The following is a 25,513-nucleotide window of genomic DNA, read 5'->3' on the forward strand; positions in this document are numbered from 1 at the left end:
TTTGTGGATATTGATTTATGTGGTATTGTTTGTAGATTGGAGCCCTCCACGCGGATTTCACTATTACATTTGGTGGATTGTACTTATATTGATTATGCCTTGATGGACTCTTTGGTGGATTATGTGGTGGATTGATATATATTGTGGATTGAACCTGTCTTGATTTCTATTTGATTATCTATCATCTCTTTGTTACCTATTATGATTATGACTTATCTTGATGTTCCTTCGAGTGAGGTATTGAGCTTGTACTTCATTGTGGTCTAATAACCTTTCGTGAGTCCGTATCGTGGAGTAAGAGTCTTTTGAAAACATTCCATAGTGTTGGCTAGTGGGTGAGTACATATTCTATATATCAGTCTCAAAACCTATGGTGGATAAGAAATGTATATATTGTAGCTTTACGTGTTGGAGTGGGTTTTTACTTAGCTATATTCGTTAATTATTTTAACTGATGATTTCAGGTATGGAGTAGAGCCGCCATGAACGCGTTTAGCATGCCAGTAGTTCTACCTCCCTCTCTTGTAGTTAGTTTGTGTGGTTTGGTTGAGACAACTTTGAGATGTAATAATTTTAGATTTCAGATTTATGAATTTGATGGATTTTGAGTTTGTGGTTCAAGCCTTAGCATCTAGCTTAGCAGAAGTTAGGTATGGCATAACACCCCAGATATTTGGTTATTGTTTTCGCTGTGACTAGAGTTAAATATTATCTTTTGGTTAAATATTAAGCTTTAATTATACCTTAAATATTTCTTTAAAGTTGGGGGTGCTATACTTAACCACATAATTCTTTGGCTATCTTGTTGTCATGTCCTACTTAAAACCAATTAGTGATAAGTAAGTGGACATTAACCATTTAACCACATCCCTCCATGGTAAGCCGCATCGACATGTCTCGAATCGAGTAGAGGTTGAACTTGGCTAACCCGATCAACACCAAACAATAACATTGAGATCTTTGAAAAAGGTATTAATAAGATCTAAGGAAACAAATTTAGCACTCTCATGGGGGAAGTGCTACTACATGGTAGATGAAGGCATCCTGCTAGACCACAAAGTCTCTCATGAGGGTAACGGTTGATCTGGCTAAAATAGGCATGACTGAGAATCTCTCACAACCCACCCCCATGACATCCTTGAGAAGCTTCTTGGGTCATGTCGGCTTCTATAGGCAGTTCATTGCTAATTTCTCCTCATCACCCAACCTTTGACAAAGCTTTTAGAAAAAGTATGCAGTCTTCGTTTTCAATGAGTGCAAAAAAAAATTGAGACATTAAAAGAGAAGTTGTGTAGTGCACCTATCCTCACCGACCAAAGTTGGGACCTCCCATTTGAGATTTTGTGTGACGCAAGCGGGTTGATACTCGAGGTCGTGTTTGGACAAAGAAAGGAGAAACATTTTCAACCAATCGCCTTTGCAATAAAAACATTGAAAGCAGCCCAAGAAAATTACACCACAAAAGAAAATGAATTACTTGCAATAGTTTTTACTTTTGATAAATTATCATTCATATCTTTTATTATCTAAAGTGGTAGTGTTTTTATATCATGCAGCATTGCAAAATTTGATGAGCAAGGCAGATTCAAAGCAGAGATTGATTAGATAGATTTTTTCTACTCTAATAATTAGACCTTGAGATCAAGGATAAGAAAGGTGTAGAGAACAAGGCCGCCCGATCACATATCACGAATTGAGGGACAAAATGTGGAGGAAGTTGATCCTCAAGAGCTTGAAGGCACATTTCGGGAGATAAGGTTATGTAGTATCTTCGACGAACCCCCATGGTATGCAGATATAGTGAATTATCTAGCTTGGAGGAAGGTATGGTGCCAAGTTGGTACACCACACATCAAAACAGAAAAATCATCTCCAACGCTTGACACTATTTTTGGGAGGAATCGTATCTATTTCGAGTATGTGGCAACTATGTCATTTGGAAGTGTGTGGCTTCGAGCGAGAGCTAACAAATTTTGGGGTAATGCCATGAAACACCTTTTAGAGGTCACCATTCCATAAACTGCACGACAAGGAAAATATTTGACTATAAGTTCTTTTGGCCCACTCTCTATCAAGACGCCAAGATTCGTGTGCAACTGTGTGATGGGTGCCAATGAGTGGGTAACATTTCCAACTGTGACGAGAAGTCGCAACAATTTATGTTAATTTGTGATATTTTTGACATGTGGGGGATTGACTTCATTGGCCCCTACCCCGAATCAAAGAGAAATTATTACAATTTGGTGGCCATTTAATACTTTTCCAAATGGCTTGAAGCCCAAGCTACCGCCCACAATGATGGCAAAACAGTGATAAATTTTTTGAATAAGTTGTTCAATTGCTTTGAGCACTGTTGCAAAAATCGGCCGCCTAGGCGCACCTAGGCCGAGGTGAATTGCTCCCTAGGCGCCCGCCTAACGCCTAGCTATATTGACTGGACCGAGTTGATTATCGACTCGGCCGAGTTAACTCGCCCAACTCGGCAGAGTTAACCAAATTAACTCGGGTGAGTCGGCCCTATTAATTTTTTATTCTATTTATATATATATATATATTTAAATTTATTTATTTATATAAATAAGAGAAGTAAGACACACACACACATGTATGTATGTATATAATATCATTGTAGAAACACTAAAATATCATTGTGATTCCACCCCATGTTCCTATGCAATCCCACAAGTGGTTAAAGAAGGTAATTCTCAAAAATTTTTGAACAAAGGTGCTTGTCAACAAACACTCCAAAACATATATAAGACAAGACAAACAACAACACAACATTGAACTAAATTGTACAATGATATATCAAACAATGTCATTTTACTTCATGGTTCATGTTGCTATATGGAGCATGGTCCATAGTAAAATCTTCCCTTGTTAACTATAGGTCAACATTGGTAATTTCTAACGTGACAGTTTACATGTCAAGCAAATAAAAAATAAAAAATAAATTAAATTTATAATAATATTCTTTATGTTTACAATAATACAATAATATTTAATTTATAAATAAATACTTTAGCCAAAGAACTCTGTGGTTAAGCGTGCTTGACTTCCGGCAGTCACGGGATGGGTGACCCCCTGGGAAGTAAGCATAGTGCAGCGCTGAGATCCATCAATTGGTATCAGAGCCGAGGTCACGGGTTCGAATCGATGGCGAGGCGAAAGCCGAGTCCAGTCCCAGGTGGGATGTGGGCGTAGGTCAGGCGGACCGAGTCAGGCATGCTGCATAGCTAGGCTTGGTGATCAAAGGTTGATGCAAGTGCTGGGAGGGGGACTGTTGGGCGTCGGCAAGGTTGGCCGAGTTCAGCCCCTGCTCGATTCGAGACGTGGCGCTATGGCTTACCATGGAGGGATGTGGTTAAATGGTTAATGTTCACCTACCTAATAATGAGCCACGGTCTCTATTTTATGAAGGAAATGAGTCACGCTCTTATTTATTAATTACGGAGCTACGCTGATTTGATCCATGCATCAATTCCTAATGGAAGCAAAATTAAAAGGATCAACCAAGGATTTAATTAAGGAGCTACGCTATGAGTCACGGTCCTAGAAGCTGAGTTCAAATCCCACTGAGAGCAGTTAATCCAAAAAGAGCAACGGATTAAATATTGAGCTAAGGAATTAATTCATAAGCCAAGGAATTAATTCATGAGCTAAGGAATTAATTCATAAGTCAAGAAATTAATTCATTAGCCAATGATTATATTCATCAGCCAAGGAAGCTCAAGGCACATCTCTGACAAGAATTAACTACAAAGCATGGAGATTACTTTCAAGATTAGGAAAATATTACAAAATCAAAAATCATCCTAACATCTGATAAAAGTTGAAATTATTTTCAACATTTCTACACAGCAAGATCTCAAGTACAAGATTTCAAATTTTGAAATTGCCTATCTGCAACAGGCAACTTCAAAATCCACAGCTATAAATAGATGAAGACTTGAAGAAGAAGAACAACCAATCACACAACACAAATTCTACGCATGCTGAATACAAGTGCTATACAAAAATTAAGAGAGAGAAATTCTTCAATATTACATCTAGAGACTAAGCTATCTCAAATAAATATTCTGATAGTCTCTTAGAGTTTTCCTTGTAAAACAAATTGCCTACTGAGTGTGGGTAGAGGGTTGAGTAGCAGAGGAGTTGTGAAAGCCGTAGGGGAGTGCAAGCTTTGTGCAGAGGCACTCGAAGTGAGATTAGTACTGGCTTTGTGTTCAAGGCACTAAGGAGAAGTTGTAGAAGTGCTGAGTTAGAAGAACTATCACTGGTGCAATCACTATTGTATCTTGGTGACAGAAGATAGTGAATTCCTCCTTGGAGTGAAAGGAGAAGAGTGGAGTAGAAGGATTATATCACCTTCGAACCACTATAAAATCACCTCTCTCTCTCTCTCTTTACTTTACTTATTATTTTTACGCATACTTTATCTTGCATGCAACACAATTAAGTTCACACACAACTCACGTATTTCTTTATAATTTTGCATATCGTGAATGCCCAGTTAATTCTTCATTTTATTATAGCACTTTACATACGATTATTCCGCTGTGCACTCTACTTTAGATTTATTCAAGTCTAATTTAATTTGAGTTATTTTGTTAAAGTGTTATAAATTTTAATTTATTTGAAAAAGTCTATTCCCCCCCCCCCCCTCTAGACTTTTCACCACCCAATCGGGACCAACAAGTGGTATCAGAGCATGTTGTCTATTTGAGTCAATCCTTGACTGCTAGACAGATCTTAACTTCAAAATGAAGAGAGATTTAGTTCAAAACTTATTATTCTCGCTTGACAAATTTGATGATTGGAAAATACGTATGCAGGTACATTTATCTGCATTACACGATGAAATGTGGGAAGTAATCTCAAATGGCCCAATAGAAATATTGAAGGCTAACACGACATTTTTCCTATCACCGGATGCTCCTCAGTACATACAAAAGCCAAAGCCAGAATGGACTTCTAACGATAGAATACGAAATAACTTGGACAACATTGCGAAGGATATTTTGTTCAAAGCCGTTGATGATACCATATTTCCAAAAATAAGGAAGTGCAAAACTGCCAAAGAAATATGGGAGACACTCATCAAAATAGGCGAAGGAGATGAACAGGAAAAAGACAATAAGCTAACAATTGCCATGAAGAAATTTGAAGACTTCAAAATGCTTTGAAATGAAATTATAGCCGACATGGAAGCAAGGATGATCAAAATACTAGGAGATAAATGATCTGGGTAAAACCATTACTCAGAAAGAAATATCTCTCAAAGTATTACGTGGACTACCTTCAAGTTGGGATATGAAAGTAACAGCAATGAGAGATCATAGAGATCTCAGAACTCTCTCTACGGATAAGCTTTTTAGTGATCTGAAAGCTTACGAGTTCGAAATGAAGGCGAAAGAAGAAGATGAACGTGAAGAAAGAACCACGGCTCTCATAGCCGAACAACCATCCTCTTTAAGGTCAGTAGATGATATAAATTTTATGACTGATGAACAGTTTGCTCTATTTGTTAGGAAATTCAAAAAATTCATGAGAAAGAACAACTTCAAAAAGCCAACTCAAGGAAATCAAGGAAGTTCCTCCAGAAATCCAAGAAAAGAAATAGTCGAAGAAAACACAAATATATGCTACAACTGCAGAAGGCCAGGACACTTCATAGCTGAATGTCCTTATCCCAAAGTGAGTAAAAATCAAGGTAAAAATCAAGGTAAAAATCCTATTGAATCCTCACAGGAAAAGTTCGAATCAAGGGAAAGAAAAACTAGAAAAGATAGAAGAAAAGCACTCATCGGAAATGAACCAGCTGAATTAAATGAGTCAGAAGAATCATCATCTAGTGATGAAAGTCAATCATCAGAAGAAGACACAGCTCTATGCTGCTTGGTGAGCAAGATAATAGAATTGGATTCAGATGAAGAATGTTTAATGGCTCACGAAATAGATGAAGAAGAGGTAACTTCTAACACCTTTAACTCAGTTACTTCATCATTTAACTCTAGAGAATCCATCGTTAACCTAATGAAGGATTGTCAAGAGATTATGACCACTCAGTCTCAACTCAAAGAGCGCAATAATCTTCTACTTCTTGAAAAAGAAGAAATGACTGAAAAATTGCAAAATGCTCTACTTGAAGTGAGAAACTTGAAGGCTGAAGTAATTCGTCTTCAAGAAGAGTGCAAATCAAGAGAGGTTAGAGAACATAACCTGAGGGCAACTATAGCTACGTTTACAAATTCATCCAAAATAATGGATAAAATGGTAAATATGCAAAAACCCTCAGGAGATAAAGCCGGACTTGGCTATAATCCTACATGTTCTAAAACCCCTGAAAACCTGACTAATTCTACTACTCCTTTAATCAATAAAGTTCAAGTAGTAAAATTTGTTAAAAGTCAGGATAGCACAATGAGACGAGGAATTGGTTACAAAACTTATGTCACAAAGAGCACTGCAAAGGCAAAACATCATAATATTACTCCGCCAAAGCAAAAAATGCTTAAAGTGCATAAGTTTGTTTCTCAACATGAGACCAACAAGTCTAGTGCACAAAGAACCCATAGGAAAAAGGGAAGTTTTTTTATGAATGGGGCTGGGAGACTTTATCCCACCGAGCAAGATTGGTTGTATGAAGCCAAACCATGGAACAATGCTAGATTTACCAACTTCCACAGGCTTAAACAACAATCTACTTCCCGGGTGCCAAACAACAAAATGAATTTTCAAAACCAAGCACCAAAATAATTTTCACGGATTTATTATAACTATAAAGTTCTCAATGGTTACAAACCACCTAGGCTTGGATTAATGGGATCTAGGTGGATTTGGGTACCAAAAATTACTAACAGTGAAGGACCCAAACAAGTGTGGGTACCTAAAAAGAACTAATCTTTTTTGTAGGATACTTGGTACTTTGACAGTGGATGTTCATGGCATATGACCGGAGAAAAGTCAAACCTAGTACAACTCAAGGAAGTCAAAGGACCAAAAGTCATTTTTGGTGGAAGTGGAAATCATGGCATCACCAAAGGAGTAGGAACAATTATCAAGAATGGTTTGAAAATAGAAGATGTTTCCTACGTCGAAGGATTAAAATTCAACCTGCTAAGCACAAGTCAATTTTGCGACAAAGGCTACCTTGTTGAATTTTGTAAAGACAAATGTCAAGTCAAAAATGAGTCTACAAATGAAGTAGTACTTACAGGAACAAGAAGGAAGAATATATATGTTGTAGATTGGAACACTACCAAAAGCTCAGTATGCCTAGTTGCCAACAACTCAAACGTGACTAGTTGGGAATGGCATAGGAAGCTCAATCACTTAAACTTCAAGACTATCAATCAACTTGCAAGGAAAAAACTTGTAGAAGGTTTACCAGACATAGTCTATAAAAAGGACCAAGTATGTGATGCATGTCAAAAGGGAAAGCAAATAAAATCATCATTCAAGTCAAAGACACATGAGTCAACCTCAAGACCACTAAGCCTACTTCACATGGATCTATTCAGTCCAGTTGATCCAGTAAGTGTAAGTGGTAAGAAATATACTCTTGTTATTGTTGATGATTTTTTCTAGGTACACTTGGACTACATTTCTCAAAAAGAAGAATGAAGTTGAGCAAGCATTGCCAAAGCTATTGAAGCAACTCCAAAACGAGAAAGAAATGCAAATATCAAAAATCCGAACTGATCGAGGAACTGAGTTCGTGAATAGCATAATTCAATCATTCTGCAATTCACAAGGAATCTCTCACCAATTGTCTACCGCAAGAACATCTCAACAAAATGGTGTAGCTGAGAGAAGAAATCGAACACTCAAAGAAGCTGCACGTGTGATGATTTTAGCAGCCGAACTCCCTAAACGTTATTGGGCGGAAGCAATTAACACTGCTTGCTATACTCAAAATAGAAGCATGATCCACAAGCAGTACAATAAGACGCCATACGAACTTTGGAAAGGGAGAAAACCTAACATTAGCTATTTTCATTCTTTTGGTTGCAAATGCTTTATTCATGTTAATGATAAAATGCATCTAAGAACTTTTGATGAGCGTGCAGATGAAGGAATCTTCTTAGGTTATTCGACTACCAGCAAGGCATTTAGAATTTTGAATAAAAGGACAATGGTAGTAGAAGAATCCATACACGTCGTATTTGATGAGAAAGACAATGCCAAAAATGTTATGCAAGTTGTGAATGACGGTAAAGAAAGTCAAATTGATTTTTGTGATACTAATGAATTGTGTGGAGATGACGTTTTGCAGGGATTACACGAGTTAGAAATTAATTCTCTAGAAAATTTCATCCACCACACAATAGAAAGAAATGAAGTTGGAGATGAAATTAATGATGGACATGCAAGTGAAGCTGGAAATGAGGTCGAAACTAATGAAAGAGTCGAAGACCAACCAACCACAAGCACACAGCAAGCCAACACCATGAGAAGCTCAAACACCTTTGAGCCAGATCTAAGATGGTTAAGGGATCACCCTCCAGAACAAGTCATTGGAAATGTGCGAGATGGCGTAAAGACAAGATCTACAACAAGAGACGCCTTATTCACGTGTTTTTTGTCACAAATTGAATCGAAGGAGATAGACGAAGCTCTAAGCGATCCTAGCTGGATAGATGCTATGCAAGAAGAGCTCAATCAATTCAAAAGAAATGACGTTTGGGAGCTTGTTCCGAGACCAAAGAATCATAATGTTGTTGGTACAAAGTGGGTCTTTAGGAACAAAGCAAATGAAGACGGGGTGATTGTTAGAAATAAAGCAAGACTAGTAGCAAAGGGGTACTCACAAGAAGAAGGAATTGATTTTGATGAGACCTTTGCACCAGTTGCAAGACTTGAAGCAATCAGAATTTTTCTAGCTTACACCGCATTCAAAAACTTCACAGTTTATCAAATGGACGTCAAAAGTGCATTCTTGAATGGATTACTCGAGGAAGAGGTGTATGTCGAACAACCCCCAGGTTTCGAGGTAAAAGGCGAAGGTGATAAAGTCTATAAACTAAAGAAGGCATTGTATGGGTTGAAACAAGCACCTAGAGCTTGGTATGATACCCTATCAATGTTCTTAATTAGTTGTGGTTTCACCAAAGGCCTTGTTGATAAAACTTTATTTAGAATTCAAGAAGGAAACCACATTTTATTAGTACAAATTTATGTTGATGATATTATATTTGGTAGCACTAATAATTCTTTGTGTGAAAAGTTCTCTAAGCTTATGCAGAATAGGTTTGAGATGAGCATGATGGGTGAATTAAATTACTTCTTGGGCTTACAAGTCAAACAATTGAAAGAAGGAATATTCATCAATCAAGCCAAGTATACCAAAGACCTGATCAAGAAATTTGGCCTTGATGGAAAATCTTCAGTGAAAATACCAATGAGCACATCATTGAGGCTAGACAAAGATGAAGATGGAAAGGATGTCGATCAAACAAAATATAGGGGAATGATTGGTTCACTCCTATATCTCACTGCAAGCAGGCCAGACATATCTTATGCCGTGGGAGTGTGCGCAAGATTTCAATCAAATCCAAAAGAGAGTCATCTCACTGCCACAAAGAAAATCATAAGATATTTGAAGGGCACAATCAATGTAGGGTTGTGGTACCCTAAAGGTACTGATTTTACTCTAACTGGTTTTTCAGATGCTGACTTTGCAGGATGCAAAATAGACAGAAAAAACACCTCCGGGACATGCCAGTTCTTAGGGGGAAGGCTTGTATCTTGGTTCAGCAAAAAGCAAAATTCAATAGCAACCAGTACTGCCGAGGCCGAATACATTGCTGCAGGAAGCTGTTGTGCACAAATATTATGGATGAAGCAACAACTGATGGATTATGGAATAAAATGCGCAGACATTAGTATTTTCTGTGACAATACTAGTGCTATTGCTATCACACAAAATCCAGTGCTTCACTCCAGAACCAAACACATCGATATTCGACATCAGTTTATCAGGGATCATGTTGAAAAGAAAGATCTAAAGATCGAATACATCCCTACAGAAAATCAAATTGCCGACATTCTCACTAAGCCCTTGTGTGAGACGAGATTTGCAACACTAAGGCATGAGATGGGCATGATTGAGTTGAGCTAAGTACTTAATTATTCTCTAAAACATTTATTATTATATTATCAATTTGCTATGTGATTTATATGATATTATTATATGTGTTTGTCACACTTATTCCACAATTCTTAGACTACACACACAAAAGATTTTGTTACTTGATATTTGAGCACATGTTTTGGAATTTTCTCGTAACATATGTGTGTGCATAAAGACTTATATAAAGCTAAGCTCACAATCATAAAGCTTAGGTCTAAGCCTAGGTATGAGTTTAGGTTTATATAAGGCTTGAATTTAAATTTCTTTTGTATCTAGCAAACTTGACTATTTATTAATTTGAGCATAGATGCTATGTCACATGTGTGATTTAAATATGAGTATTGTGTGCATAGATTATACAATTTGCTACGTGTTTCTTGAATGCATGTGTATGCATGAAAGTGTATATTGAGCTTAGGAATAAGCTTAGGACAAGATTTAAGTCTTGAAGCACGAGCCTTTGACATTCTGAGCATGTGAAATATGCTATGTGAATAATTTGCCTTTTTTATGCATAAAATTCATTAAATATTTTGTGGCAAAATTTGTTAAACTTCCTTATGAGTCACGCATGAGCCAAGGATTCCTTATGCTTAATTTCTTTAAATTGTTTTGGGAAATTTTATTATTCTGTATACTTGCTTTATAGAAAATATGTTTAAATATTTTATAACTTTGTTTCCAAAATATTTCTCTTATAGAATATTTGTTAGATGCCTTTATCTTGTGACTTATGTAATTAATCATGTATATTAATTTTTCTTTATATGCGTATATATATACATACTTATAATTATCCCAATTGTTGGGCACAAGCTTTTAAAATGGTCTCAATTTCCTCAAATATGTCCAATATTTATTTTTCTTTCGTGAATAATTTTTTTAAAAAAATTATTTTCCCAAAATTCCAAGGTCTATTTTGGTTAATCTTTTTGTTTAAAATAAATGTATTCATCAAACCTTGAAAATTAGTTTTCAAAGAATATTTTATTTTCCTATATGTTTTATAATTATCCCAGGGTGTTCTAGGTCTTATATAATTCTAACCTTTTTTTCTCTGGGGTGGCCATAGTCAGACATTCTTCTAAACCTACACATTAGGTTTGCATGGCATTTAATGCCCATGTCTTCCTAATGATGAAATCCATCAGAATTGGCGCCACCTCTCAAAAATTCCGTATCTTACCCTTTGTTCTTAATAGTTATAAGCCATCCTTTTAGGGCAAAAATAAGAAAACACACTACACACCCTTCTCCCATACAACGTATAAAACCCTTCACCTTCAAAGTCTGAAACCCATTCACTACCCAAAGAAACCCACTCAAACATACTATCCAGTCAACCCACCCCAATCTCTCTGAAAATCTCTCAACAATGGCGACAAACCCAGTACCTCAGGGGAACCATCCATCAGAAGAACAAGAAAATTTGGAGAAGCCTACCCTAGCTCAACTGGCAAAGCAAACTCACACTGGGCAAATACTACACGTTCCCGATTTTCTAAATGTGGTCGACGACAAAATTTTGGGAAATCAAATTATTCAAGCCCTAGGGAACAGTGGCATACTCAGGTTATGTACCTATCCATTCTCTGGTATATATGAAGAAGATGTTGCTGAGTTTTACTTACATTCATCAATAGATAATCTATCTATCAAGTCTATTGTGAATGAAACCCCTTTTGAGATTAAGCCTAGTGACCTAAGGGATATATTTGATCTGCCTGAAACTGACTTGGAGGTTGATAATCATGAGTTTGATCACCAAGAATTTTGGTCTTTAATTCGAGGGGAAAATTCGTCTGTTACACCAAAATTTTCTGGTTTTAAGAACACATTGAAGTGGGAGTTTGAAAAATTCATTGACATATTATACAAATGCTTAGATTGTAAGACATCTAGCCTAGATGAGATAAAGACACAGAAAATTGTCTTGATGAATGGAGTATGGCAGGGAATTAAGTTTAATTGGGCTGGGTATGTTTACAATAACATTGCAGAATTCTGTAAGAATGCTAAACCTGATAAACCTGATGAAACTTTTGTACTCAAGAAATTGAAGCAACATGTGGGTTATGGTTTTGTTATCTCTGAGATTATGCGGAAGAAAGGAGTGCCCTTAAGAAAGTCAAAGAATGTTGCTAGCTTCAAATATTTGTTTAGGAACCCTAAAACCTTGAGAAGGAGGAAACCTACTGAGGCTTCTGCCACCAGCAGAGATACTTTGGGTTCCAATGCTCCTAAAAAGAAAAGAGGAAGGCCAGCAAAGAGAACTTCTAGAATTTCTGAAGGGCTAGGATCAAATGAAGCACCCTTGATGGTTATGGAGTCTGCAAATGATGAGGTAATAACTTCAAATTTGATTGAAACTGCCATTGTGCCTGTCATGCCAACTGAGGACCATCAACCATATCCACCATCACTGCCAACTGAATTTACAAATAATGAAGCTCTTATATCTCCACTACAAATTGAAGGATTGGACTCCCAACTTGAGGCAAATATTCTGGAAAAAGGGAGTGAGCCTTTCTTTGATGAAGATCCAATATTAGCTATTGAGTTGTTGAGGGTAAAAGAATGGAGAAAATGGAGATTAGAAGAGTATCAATCTCATATTTCCAGAGCTGGACCTGAGATTGAGAAGGAAGAATTATTTGCACTTGATTGGCTAGGAACCAGGGATATAGCCACTGCTATCCAGATGTCTACAATTGAAAAAGCTTATACAAACAAAGTGCAGGCAAAGTTGGCAAGATCTAAAGAAAAGTTACCGGTTATGGAGGAAAGTTTCTATGCACTATCTGTTGAGGATTTTGAAGAGTTAGATCAAGCAAATCTCCAAGAAGGATTGCAGAGATCAATTATGGATTTTCACCATTTTCCAAAAGAAGCTTCAATCTTTCAACATGATGGAAACGCCATGACATAGGGGGAAGGTCCTTCGAATGCAAATGAGAGGGAAATTTAAATTCTGAATGAGGTACCGGTTCAAATTACAGTTGAGGAACAAGATGAGGAACAAGATGTGGAACCAGTCACGGTTCCAGAGCAGGATCAAGTCACGGTTGTAGTTGAGAATCTAGTTGAGGCATGTGTCACAAATGAAGCTCAATTTGAAGTGCCAGATGAGAATCTAGTTGAGGAACCAGTTGAGAAGGAGATAGCAACTAAAGTTGAGGAACAAGTCATGATTCCTAATGTGACTAATGTTGAGAATATTTCATATTCAGTTACAGTTCCAGTTGAAGCAATTTGTGAAGAGGTAGTTACTGCTCAGGATGAGACTTTGGTGGAAACTAATTTGGATGAAAGTCAACATAGAAACACAACAGACGTGCCAACTGCACCACAATCACATGAGATGGATACTACTGAAAATCTTCCAAACACATTGGAAGATACTAATGAAAATTTGTTTGATAATCTTATTGATACACAGGTGATTGATGAAGCACACTTGCAGGATTTTGAATCTGATGATGATGAAGCAAGCTTGAAATCAACCAAGAGAAGGAAAATTATCATGTCCGAATCTTCTGATTCAAGTAAAGCTGATGATGATGATGATGAGATGATGGTGCCAACTGAAGAAGAGGGAATGCAGCTCATCACAATTCCCATTCACCAGAAAGAAAGGGAATTAGCCACTCAATTAAAGCAAATGAAGAAGAATCTGACCAAGAATATGGTTGAAGATGATGAAAACTTGTTGAGCAGTTTATTTATCAAAGTGAATGAGTGTCAAGAAGACATCAGCACAAGGATTGCCAATGCAATGGAAGTTAGGGGAGATATTCAGAGGCATATCTATGAAGACATCTACAAGCAGATGCAAAGGTTAAGTGATCACCAGAAAAACTTAAATGATGCAATGCAAGAATACAATGAGAAGAAAGAAAAGGGTTGGGATGAAAAATTTGCAGCATTGTCAAAGAAAATTGAAGCTGAAAGTTGTAGAGGTAACAACTTCACACTGGCTCAATGCCAAAGTCTACTAAAGGTAATTCACCAACAAGAAGGTCAAATCTCTACTTTGCATAATGAGTTATCTACTTTTAGATGTGAGCATACTGCTAAAGTAGATAAAAATTGATAGAAATGTTGAGAAGTTGCTTGATTATGCCAAAAAGGGGGAAGAGAGCAGTCATTTGGCTCTTGGAACCTCTATTCCTGTTGAAAGCAGTGTTGGGAAAGGAAAAGGAAAAGGAGTTTTTGGATTTGCACATTTTACATCTAAGGATCCCAGACCAAAATTTGGAGCTATACAATATTTTAGTGATGACAGAACAGCTCCCTACACCATGGAGGATGTTCCTACTATCATGAGAAAGCAACCGGAAGGAGATCAAAGAATATGGGTTGCAAAGAAGAATCAAGAACTGAAGAAAGGGAAAAGCCCAGCAAATTCAAATATTAACATGTTAAAAGAAATTGAGCAGTATGCAGGTCACAAAGGAGAATATCTAAGTGATGGGAGATCATTTGAAGAATGTGTCAGATGGTTTGTGCTAGGTGTATTGCCAGGAATCAATGTCATAGAAGCCTACAGCTATTACATCACTGGCCAAGTTTATGATGAATATTTTGTTGATGAGTATGTTGAAGACTTCAGGAAGCTCATGGAACACATCAACAAGATGCTGGAGAAAAGATCCATGGAAAAATAAAAAGCATGACTCTTTGGTAATGTATAATCTTTTTTTGTTTTGAACTACCTTACGGCTATGTAAGATTAACAATATGTTGGTATTTTGTGTTTATGTTATTATGTGGTGCTTGATCGTTTATGCTTATCATGTTTTAAGAACTGTTTTTAGATCTAGCTTGTATCAAATGCATGACTGAGAATCTGGTTCAATAAAAATGAGGAAGGAGTTATTTTTTTTTCTTTCTCAGATATGCATTTAGGAATCTCTTGTTATCTAAAAACAATTCTTCCAGGTCATATATCTTTGTTAAACTCATCTATGGCTAGTCAAAATAAAATTTAAAAAAAAATCAAAATATTTTCAAGACTAAGCCAAATGACTGAGTATAGGTTTTGGCATCATCAAAAAGGGAAAAATTGTTATGAATAAATTGTAATTAGATTTTGATGAGCCAAATTGTATTTTAGGATAAAAATTTTAAACCCCCAATTTTTATTTCAATTTTGAGTCATTTTATTTTGATCAAGTACAAGAAATATTTAAGTCCAAGAATTTCTTGAAGAAGCCAAGAAAGAAGAAGAGCTACGGATGGATCTCTAAAATCAGCTAAGGATTGGAAATAGAGATGAGCTACGGTCTCAATTTATTTAAGGATGAGCCACTGTTCTTATTTCATAAAAGGAATCAGCTAAGGATGAGCCACTGTTCTTATTTCATAAAAGGAATCAGCTAAGGATTGGAATTAAAATGATGCTACGCTCAAATTTAATTAAATTGGAGGAGTCACGCTCTAAATTTATTCAAGGAGATGAGCTACAGTTGATATTGAAGAAAAACCAGGGATCAACACTCATGAGGAACATTTTAAATAATGAGCCACGGTATCTATTTTATGAAGGAAATGAGCCACGCTCTTATTTATTAATTAAGGAGCTATGCTGATTTGATCCATGCATCAATTCCTAATGGAAGCAAAATTAAAAGGTTCAGCCAAGGATTTAATTAAGGAGCTACGCTATGAGTCACGGTCCTAGAAGCTGAGTTCAAATCCCACTGAGAGCAGTTAATCCAAAAAGAGCAAAGGATTAAATATTGAGCTAAGGAATTAATTCATAAGCCAATGAATTAATTCATGAGCTAAGGAATTAATTCATAAGTCAATAAATTAATTCATTAGCCAAGGATTATATTCATCAGCCAAGGAAGCTCAAGACACATCTCTGACAAGAATTAATTACAAAGCATGGAGATTACTTTCAAGATCAGGAAAATATTACAAAGTCAAAAATCATCCTGACATCTGATAAAAGTTAAAATTATTTTCAACATTTCTACACAGCAAGATCTCAAGTACAAGATTTCAAATTTTGAAATTGGCTATCTCCAACGGGCAACTTCAAAATCCACAGCTATAAATAGATGAAGACTTGAAGAAGAAGAACAACCAATCACACAACACAAATGCTACGCATGCTGAATACAAGTGCTATACAAAAATTAAGAGAGAAATTCTTCAATATTACATCTAGAGACTAAGCTATCTCAAATAAATATTCTGAGAGTCTCTTAGAGTTGGAGAAAGAAAGAAAAATTGTTTTCCTTGTAAAACAAATTGCCTACTGAGTGTGGGTAGAGGGTTGAGTAGCAGAGGAGTTGTGAAAGCCCTAGGGAGTGCAAGCTTTGTGCAGAGGCACTCGAAGTGAGATTAGTGCTGGCTTTGTGTTCAAAGCACTAAGGAGAAGTTGTAGGAGTGCTGAGTTAGAAGAACTAGCACTGGTGCAATCACTATTGTATCTTGGTGACAGAAGATAGTGAATTCCTCCTTGGAGTGAAAGGAGAAGAGTGGAGTAGAAGGATTACATCACCTTCGAACCACTATAAAATCGTCTCTCTCTCTCTCTTTACTTTACTTATTATTTTTACGCATACTTTATCTTGCATGCAACACAATTAAGTTCACACACAACTCACGTATTTCTTTATAATTTTGCATACCGTGAATGCCCAGTTAATTCTTCATTTTATTATAGCACTTTACATACGATTATTCCGCTGTGCACTCTACTTTAGATTTATTCAAGTCTAATTTAATTTGAGTTATTTTGTTAAAGTGTTATAAATTTTAATTTATTTGAAAAAGTCTATTCACCCCCCCTCTAGACTTTTCACCACCCAATCGGGACCAACAAAATACTTTCGAGATTTTCACTGCATGTCAACGACCGACGAACAAAGACAAGTTCGTTGATTGCTTTCTTTGAACAAGAGAAGAAGGTGGTTATCCGCTTGTCTTTTTTAGATCAAGGAAGAAGAAGGCGACGACTGGTGGTCGTGATTAATACTTGCCAGAAAATATTAATTTGATAATTTTTTTAAATAGCAAAATATGCCATGCCATTGTTTTTTTAATTTACCAATAACTTGTTTATTGTAAAAGGACTTAATTGTATAATTTTATTAAGTTCAAGTGTTTAATTGTAATTTTTAAAAGTTAAAGGACTTAATTAATTTTTCCTATAAAGCTCACAATCTATTTTGACATTTTCCGATCAATTTTAATCATTTAGTTGATTATAAGTGCTTATCTCTAGTATCAGAGTTCGATACCTAAAAGTGTGCGTGATCAGAAGTTGAGTTAGTTAGGGAGAAAAGTTCTATTAAAATAACAAGTTGCAATGAATGTATAATTGTAGCTTTAATTAGACAGCAAATCAACGTAGTTTTAATTTAGACAGCAAATTAACGTACTTTTAATTTCAACAAGCCATGTAAAAGTTTTTTTTTTTTTTTTTGAAACATTCATGATTCCTTACAAGGTAATATATGTTCTATAATTTTCTAAACATTTTTAGCCCAAAGAATCTAAACTCCCATCCACCACCAGAGTTCGAACTTATAACCACTCATTTGGAATGGTAACCGGGATGTCATCATACTATTTGATAATTCACAAAATTTTAAGTTGTTTTTTGAAAGTTCAAACTTATAAAAACTCATTTAGAATGGTAACCGGGATGTCATCATCACACTATATGATAGTTCATAAAATTTTAAGTTGTTATTCATTTATTTTATTATTTTTTGGGGTACATATATAAAGTTCAAGAAAATAGAAGTTGCTCACATGGGCAGTTCAACTGGTCAACGGGTGAAATTTGGAAGAAGAGATGAGGGATCAAGTCTTACCAACGGTAGTGTAAGAGTAACCTCCCAAAGTTGCGCAAAGGTCTAGCCTTTGGGTTCAGTTGAGTTATCATGATTTATATTCTCCCAAATGCTTTGACGAGGCGGGGCGTGAAGAGCCGTTGGGGTTGGGGATTTAACATTTTTTTAGGAGAAGAAAAGAAAAGTTCTTCAAAGCGTAAGGTACTGGTCGATTTGACATTAAATCAGCATAAAGCGTTACTGGTCGATTTGACATTAAATCAGCATAAAGCGTTACGGAGTATTATTTGAGAATGTAAAAGTATAAATATTAAAAAAAACAATATTTAAAAGTACGATAAATTGAGTAAATCCTCAACAAACAACTAATTCCAACACACAGTACCAATGGACATCTTAATTACAATATACAAACTACAATTATACCTAATTGATCTAACTTGTGTTGAAAAAGACATTAAAACAAAAGTGATGGTTAGATCAAAACTTCAATTGTTTATTCCTCAAAGACACTTGTGGAGACCAATCAGACCATTCACGTACGGATGTTAATTCGTGAGACATGTCGAACATATGATAGTTGTTTGTTACTTTATAGAAATTATAATACTTATTATAGAAAATTTAATATTAATTTAAAAATAAATAAATTGTTACTTATAATAGATATTGTAATATTTATATGTAAAATTGTAATAGTATTTACGGTAAAATGATTGTTACTAATAATAAATATTGTAATATTTATAAATGAAATTTTAATACTTACAAAGTGCAATTCTAATGTAAATATTATAATACTTATATGTGAAATGTTACTTATGAAATAAATTGTAATACTTATTATAGAAAACTAGTATTTTCACCCGTGCGATGCAGGGAATGGATTTGTTATAATAGATTAAGAATATTTGGATCGATATATAATTATATAAATTATAACATCAAATATTATATAGTGCAATTGAAGATATGTTTTGGATCGATTATGTTTTCTAATGTTATCCTTGTTTGAATTCCAGCAAATAATAGCTTAATTAATAGCTAATGTGTATATGTACACATGCGGTGCTGGAATTTTAGAGATTTTATATATCATTGTTTAGAATTTTTATAAATTGGACAAATATGTTCGTTCTCTAGTAACTCAGTTATAGGAATCAATTGCTATTCTAACTCATATGTATGGAAGATATATTTTTGTGTAGATATATAGCAATTTTTTCATCTTGAAAAGAAACATAATATCACCGGTTGTATTTACACATTATTGAAAATCTCTTTGTAAACAACATTGGTAGTAGCAACACAATCTTGTCCATCCTCGTCTAGAACTAATTAACACTTTCAGGCTATCAAGATGGGTGACACGGGAAAGATCCATGTATAATTGACCGTGATTAAAAACTGGTTTTTTTTAACAATAACCCAACGTGAGTTAGTGTTCGACCCTACTTTTTTTGATAGTCATGGCATATGCAATCATCAATGGGAATTATTTATGCTGGAACTTGAAGGGCAATCTCGTATCAGAAAGAGAGAGAAATTTGAGGGATAAGAACTTTGGTTCCTTCATGTGTTCCATTAACTATTCTTGCTTCAACAATGTGATCTGCCAATCTTATGATGATGAGTCGCGTATTGTTATAAAGACCAAGAGAATGATCTATATTCCGCAATAACATAACAGGTGCACCAACCTTTAATTAATTACTGTCAATGAATGATTAAGAAAATTATACAATCTCAAACTATTTAAGAATTTTGGAGTGAGTACTTCTAATAGATTTTCATCGTCTGGTTCTGCCTTACACAAAGAGTTACAACTTAAAATATGTTCGTCCTTTTGCAATATTCATGTTGCACATGTACTGATTAATTTGATCAACGACATCTAAAGTCGGCGAACGGATCACTGACCCTCCAACTGTGACTCATCAAGCGTGCCATATCTTGAGCTTAAAATTTTAAAAAATCACTTTTAATGTAATCAAAGTATTGGGTCATAACAATATTGACACTGAAATTTTAATTTTATAATCTATATGTATATATTCTGTGATTTTTTTCAATGTAAAACATATTGATTTTACCAATCACTAAATTTCAAAATGTTTCAGATTCCCAGGTATATATAAGTAAAACTCATATCTAAAGCCTAATTTTTTTTGTCAATATTTCATACATATAAAGCAAGTCTCTGACTATTGTGAGAAGTTAGTAACCTTGAGTCTAACATACAACATAAAGCATTGTGTGATATTGGATAGTAACTTTGAGGTAAGATCATTCAAGAATGTTTCGAGCTTGTTCCTATGCTCTCAAAATTCAAATCATCATAATGGCATCAGGCAATAAGCAAAAATATATCAGAATGTATGAATCATATATCTAAACTGTTAATCCAAATTTCACTCCAAATTACCAAATGGAGTGTATGGCTTTTTGGAATGATGCCAATCAAAACTGTTGAAATGCGATGTCCATAACCGTTGATTGACAGACTACTCATGCTTCATACTTTATCAAAGTATCCATTTCTTATGATATTATGATTTATAACATATAAGAATTGACAAATAAACTATAGTATGAGTCTTCCTTGCATGCAATAAATATCACAAAAATTTAATGTTCTAAAATAAGTGTATAAATGCAATATGTAGATAATTTGCATTGCATTATATATCATTAATTTAATTACTTGTCGGTTAGTTATTGCAAGATCTTAAGGTACACTTATATTTTGATATTCAGTAAGTATAACTATATTAGAAAAGATTCACTTGGGAGTAATGGGATAATCAGTTGAGCGATTGTTGGTTGATCGTAGAGCGTTGATATTTTCTGGACAAATAACTGTTGAAAAAAATAGCATAAAATGGCATTTTAGTGGCTATATTGTGGTACAAATATATGTGGGGTCCACTTTCGATTTGGGTCAGATCAAAGTGGATTCGGGTTCCTAGTAGTTAGACGAAAAGATTGATATATTGTGCGCTCAAAAAGGATAATGGGTGAATGAGAAATTGGTTCTCAAAGTTGACCCATTTGAGTTAGAAAAATGGAGAGAAAAAGCTTTCAAGTATCTTTTGTCTCACATTGGTTTGGGAAGTGGGTTTGCACAACTACTTATACAAGAGTCTTTCTAAGGCTTATTGATTTGTATAGCATAGAGGCTCTCTCTCACACGCAACGGGGGTGCAAATCAAATCCCAAAATAAACTTGAAAAGGCTTGACTCGTGTGCGCCTACACCTGCAGGGACGAATGTCGTTAAGAAAATTTGCTGGTCTTGCGGGTTGAGTTATGCGAAATTTTACTAATAGTATAGATTGCATATGTACTGTATTATTACGACTAGTAATTTTAATCTGGAATTGTATTATGAATAGGAACGTAGCGAAGAATATATTTTATTAGGAATTGTATTACCATATTTTATTGCGCAATTGTATTACAATTTACAAATAGGAATTGCATTACCATATTTTACAATATTATGCAAACCTTAATTGTATAGGAGTGTTTTGCGCGGGAAGTTAAAGTTGAGGATATTGTTTTATTAATAGTATAGATTGCATTGCATTGAAATATATGTACTGTATTATTACGATTAGTAGTAATTTTAATCTAGAATTGTATTACGAATTGGAACGTAGCGAAGAATATATTTTATTAGGAATTATATTAACATAATTTAATGTACAATTGTATTACGAATAGGAATTGTATTACCATATTTTACAATATTACGCAAATCTTAATAGTATAGGAGTTTTTTGGGTGGGAAGTTAAAGTTGAGGATATTGTTTTTATTAATAGTATAGATTTAATACTAGTTTGAAATAAAAATAAATTGTTACTTATGATAGATATTGTGATACTATTTAGAGTCATTTCCCATCCATTTTTGGTCCTACTATTATTGGGGCATTGCCAATTTTAGTCCACTTCATTAATTTTTGCCACATTGCGGCCACTCTTATTTAGTCGTTGCCACTTTTAGTCCACCGTTAAAATTTTCGTCAAATGACCGTCCAAAACAGGGGTATTTTGGTCTTTTCGTGATTTGATCATCTCCTTTACCTTTGTAGTGGTTTTCCTTACATATTTTCATCCAATGAAGAGGTCCGGCGAAAGCCATGGATTTGTAATGTGGCTCACATGGCTTTCACCGGACCTCATCATTGGATGAAAATGTGTAAGGAAAACCACTACAAAGGGTCAAGGAGATGACCAAAGCATGAAAAGACTAAAAATATCCCTGTTTTGACGGTGGACTAAAAGTGGCAATGACTAAATAAGACTGGTCGCAATGTGGCAAAAATTAATGAAGTGGACTAAAATTGACAATGCCCCAATAACAGTAGGACCAAAAATGAAAATGACTACTATTTAGAGTAAAATTTATTGGTACAAGTGATAAATATTATAATACTTATAACTAAAATTGTAATAGTTATACACCCAATTGTCTACAACTCAACCCGTCTCACAAACAATGATCCATGAGACGGACAAACGGTCTTACAAAAAAAAATTTCTTCCTCTATTTATTTAAGAGTTGGTTTGATATATGTTAATTAAAGGTGATCGAGTCTCGTGCGAGACGGGTCAGGTCAAGATGAAAATGCATGTAATACTAATCAAAGGTAAATTGTTTGTTACATAAGGAAAAAGTGTAATACTTTTAAGGGAAACTATAGTATTTTTAAATCAAAATGTAATATTTAGGAGTCAAATAGTTATTTATAGAAAAAAATGTAATACTAATCAATGATAATTGATTGATTATATTGTTATTTGAGAGAAAGTGTAATACATATAAGAAAGATGTGATCATTTTTTTATGAAAAATATAATACTTTTATATCAAAATATAATATTAGGGGTTGAAAAGTTATTTATGAAAAAAATTCTAATAATTATGAAGAAAAAGTGTAATATTTGTGAACAATTTTATTCACGGATAAGATTTTGCCATGTTAGTCTCTCTATCCTTAAATTTTGAATCAGTAACCAACAAGTTGTGTCGGGTTTGTCATGTGGAGGTGTATGTACAACATTAATCAACCAAAATTTGGTACTATGTGCCATTATCAAATTATGTTATAATCATTCACTAGTTGACCAAACTGTCTCTACAAAAATAGTAGGTGATAGACCGATAGTTGCCTCATTTGCCAACCATATAAATAATTATAATAAGTTATATATTCCATCACCCTCATTGTTTGGTTAAAGCTTTCATATAATTGCCATTCCATCTAAACCACACAATCTCTCTCTTAAAAGTGAAAATAATTAATTGTACAACACATTATCTCCTACCTAATTGTTTACCTTATAAAATGATCGCAAAACTTAATTAGCATAATACCATAGATTAGTGCAACTAATTTTCTTTTGCTTAGCTTCATGGCTGGTCCTGGTCAAGTATAGCATGGACTAGTGCATAGGACATTAAATTTTATGAGTCTAATTTCCTTACAATAATTTATGAATGTGGGCACATTCAGATTAGAACATGCACTCAAGTGTTGGGAAACATTTAAAGGCAAAGGCTCTTAATGAGTTTGTCTGAGTGTTGTCACACATTGCTTAGATAACTCACCTTTTTCCTACTTATATATCTCACTCTCTTTTAGAAGCGTTGAAGAGTTATGAAGGGGAATTAAGGGGAAACCACGCATGCACTGCCACCGCCGCCTGCTCGGCTTGCACATGTGCGAGGTGTTTGTTACCCAGCACATTTATTTTTCCTATTTTTGTGGATCATCATACCACCTTGTCCGCATTTCTTCTCAAACTAAACGAGCATGCTCTCTTGCTAGGTTCAGAACGTGTCCATTACCGCAACTTTCTCTCCTCTTTTGTGGCTAGTAAAGAAGGAAGCTGTTATAGCTATCAGTATATATATGGCTTCCTTCGGTGCTGAAATCACACCTTCTGAAAATACTTCTTCCTTGCAAAGCTTTCAACGTCTGAGCATTTTCCAGCAATGGTCCTCCGACTATGTTGATTTTCCAAAATTAGTCCCTGACTTTTAATTTGGACAATTTAGGTCCCTTGACTTTCAAATTTTTTTCAATGTTGGTCCTTTCGTCAAATTTTAGTTAAATTGAGGTCAAATGAATGGGTAAAATTGTCCGTTCACCTGTATAGTGTATTATTACTCGTATTTCTCTTGTCCTATACGCTATATATATGAATATAATCTCAGTCGAAGAGATTTCGACTGAGAGTATATGGCTTCGATTGAGACTTCGATTGAGACTATATTCATATATACAGCGTATAGAACAGGAGCAATACTAGTAATAATACACTAAACATGTGAACGAACAATTTTACCCCTTCATTTAACCTCAACTTATTTAAAATTTCACGAATGGACCAACATTGGAAAGAATTTGAAAGTCAAGGGACCTAAATTGTCCAAATAAAAAGTCGGGGACTAATTTTGGAAAATCAACATAGTCGGAGGACCATTGCTGGAATTAACTCTTTATTAAACAGGTTTGTAGCCTATTGTTCTGTGCGTACCTGTCGAAAGCATACGACAACCCTAGTCTAAATGCTTTTAAGGTAGTGTTTCTAAACACGACACAGAACTGTGATTGTCCTTTCATATACACATATTCCTAAGCCAGCCTACATAAACTTTGTACTATACGAAGAATAACTGCATCACTCTTCTTTCGTTCATACACGTTCGAAATTCCAACAGTTAAAAGCATTTACATCCAGAAACTGCAATGGCGATGCCATCAAAATCAAACAATGATGTCACTATGATCGAACCTCTTACTGGCGAACTCAATTATCGGAGATGGTCAGTGAAGATCATCATGCTCCTGGAGGCTCAAGATGTCGACTACGTCGTGTACACTAATCTTGCGTCCTTCAAGCCAGCAGCTGACTCCACTTCGGCGTAGGCTAAAAAGGAAGATACTCAAGTCACAGTTCTGGATGACACTACTGTTCCAAAGTCACCTGCAACAAAGTCTTCTGCTGCCCCTTCATAGGTTAGTGTTAAATTTGAAAAAAAACAATAAGACTACCCGAGAAATAATCTTGCAACGAATGGCAAACTCCCCGTTCGACATGTTTTCTGTCCATAAGTCTACCAAAGTCATCTTGGACTTATTGCGCCAGAAATATTATACTAATGACGCTGGTAGAAGGAAATACGCAGTGGGGCGCTGGATGAATTTCAAAATGAACGTGATGTGTAGTAAATGCGTGAGTGAATGTGAGGGTGGTAAAACGAAGAGTCATGAACTCCCCGAGTGTCGTGTCTCTCGCGGATGGCAAATTGGAGAATATACGGATTTCCTATCTTAAATTGTTTGGATAACACTAAGGTTACACATGTAGAGATTGTTGAATTGAAGTAGCGAGGGTGCAGAGATTGATAAGATTGAAGGTAAGTAAATGTAAATAAAAGCGGATGGGGGCTAGAGTATCGTGGAGATTGGTTTGGAGCATGTGGTAGAGGATTGATTTCCATTGAGTCATGGTTGAAGGAGCTTGGAACATTGTCCTGAGTGGCGTCACAC

The sequence above is a fragment of the Ipomoea triloba genome, chromosome 1, assembly GCF_003576645.1.
Source record: "Ipomoea triloba cultivar NCNSP0323 chromosome 1, ASM357664v1".
NCBI classification, from domain to species: Eukaryota; Viridiplantae; Streptophyta; class Magnoliopsida; order Solanales; family Convolvulaceae; genus Ipomoea; species Ipomoea triloba.